The sequence below is a fragment of the Echinops telfairi genome, unplaced genomic scaffold (genome assembly GCF_000313985.2).
Source record: "Echinops telfairi isolate 266 unplaced genomic scaffold, ASM31398v2 ScPeMD7_10;HRSCAF=50, whole genome shotgun sequence".
In the NCBI taxonomy this organism is placed as follows: Eukaryota; Metazoa; Chordata; class Mammalia; order Afrosoricida; family Tenrecidae; genus Echinops; species Echinops telfairi.
In genome coordinates this window covers 1748887-1750703 of record NW_022103907.1, presented here as the reverse complement: position 1 = coordinate 1750703, position 1817 = coordinate 1748887, and the positions used below count along the sequence as shown (strand labels likewise).

The following is a 1817-nucleotide window of genomic DNA, read 5'->3' as shown; positions in this document are numbered from 1 at the left end:
ATGGAATCAACAATTCACTCAACCAAAACCTGAGTGCTTCCTGTTGATGTTCTGGGAATGAATGAAAAAGACAGACCGATGGCTCCCGCAGATCGAGGCAACAAACGGACCAGCCTACACTATCTGGCAATAACTGCTCAAAGAGTAGTAAGGAGACAGGAGAGGAAGGGGGCTTCCGTTGTGGAAAGGCAACCAGGAGGGGCATCCTGAGGAGGCGAAATTTAAGCAGGGACATGCAGGAAAGGCAGGCGAGGGTCACACCGGTTTCTGGGGCAGGCTCACCAGAAGCAGCTGTCCAGGCCCGGGGTTGGAGCCCGGTAGGTGGGCTTGGGAAGAGTGAGGAGAAGCCAGGCTAGGGCACTCTGGGTCAGAGGAGGGGCAAAACACAAAATGGGGAAGTAGGGGCAGAGGGCTGCAGTACCCATGTCATCCTGGGTCTTGTAGCCCATGCTAGGGAACTGGGCTCTCATCCGATGAAGGAGGGACGCTATTGGAGGTTTTCAGTAAAGGAGTGATGTGATCCGAATTTTGTTTTGAGAGGAGCTTGGGAGTTCTCTGGGTCATTTGTTTTTTCAGTAGCTCCTTATTTGGAGTAACGGAGAATTACAAATGATTAACAACTGTTCTTGTGGAGGGACCAGGCCCTGGAGAAGGACACTGTGCTTGGTAAAGTGGCTCGCGGAGAAAAGGGGGAAGGCATCACTGGTTGCCCAATGGGTTGACACAGTGGCTGAGGCAGTGGGCTTCAACACAGGAAGAGTTGTGCGGGTGTGCAGGGCGAGGCCATGTTCCGGTCTGTGGCATATAGGATCGTTATGGGTCGGAACCAACTCGCTGGCCCCACAACCACCACAAATTAATGTGGACAATGTTTGACTCGTCAAACGTTCTCAAAATAGAACCAAGAGCTCCCAGGCCCTCCTCTGCCACCCCCAGCGACGCTGTCCTGCGTCACCACAGAACATGTCAAAGGGTCACACTGACTGGTACCTGAGGAAGGCCTGGAGCGGGCACCAGGTGGAAGTAGAAAGGGCACCTAGGTTAATGCCATGATTCAAGTTCTGGACATTGTACGTTTAAAATATCAACTATATGGCTACGTGAAGATATTGAGTAGCCGTTAAATATATGCACCTAGAGGAGGCACTCCAGTGGTGTAGTGGATTGTGCTTTGTGCAGCTAACCACAAGGTCAGTGGTTCAAACCCATTCACTGCTTCTCGGGTGAACAATCATACTGTCTACTCCTAAAAAGATTTAAAGCCTCATAAACCCCCAAAAGGCAATTCTACTCTGTTCCATAGGGTCACTGAGAGTCAAAATCAACTCGAGAGGGAAAATCCAGGCTAGAGAGGGAATCTGGGTCCTTGAAGTCATGGATTGGATGGGAACCCCCAAGGGGAAGTGTAAACAGGGAAGAGGCTGAGAATGGAGCCCGAAGGAGCTCCGGAATCCAGAGGTGAGGAAGATGAGAGGAGGCAGCAATGGAGGGCTGGGCTGCCCTCTGGGAAGGGCAGAGGGGCAGACAGGAACTGTCTCCATGCTTCAGTCCCTAGACGGAATCTTCAAGAGGAACAAGCGACAGCTGTAAGGTCACGTCAAGAGGGCTGAAATGTGACTGTTAGGGCAGGTGGAGGCCACCGATGACCTCAGTGCAGACAGGCCGGCGGCCAACTGGAGTGGGCTCAAAGGGCTGGGGAGGGAGACCGGGTGACAGTTTCCGCTGGGCTTGGTTGTACTGTGTTTTCTTAAGACGGATAGAATGATCTAGGCAGGAGGAGACTCCTGCTGAGGTGGGAGAGCAAATGCTGAAAGCGA

The 1817-nt window shown here is 52.4% G+C and overlaps 1 protein-coding gene across 1 annotated transcript in view; it reads right to left on the bottom strand.

Annotated features, from left to right (window-relative positions):
- Nucleotides 1-1817, bottom strand: part of TOGARAM2 (TOG array regulator of axonemal microtubules 2) — a 55675-nt gene that overhangs the window by 34759 nt on the left and 19099 nt on the right. The gene's annotated exons all lie outside the window — the stretch shown is intronic.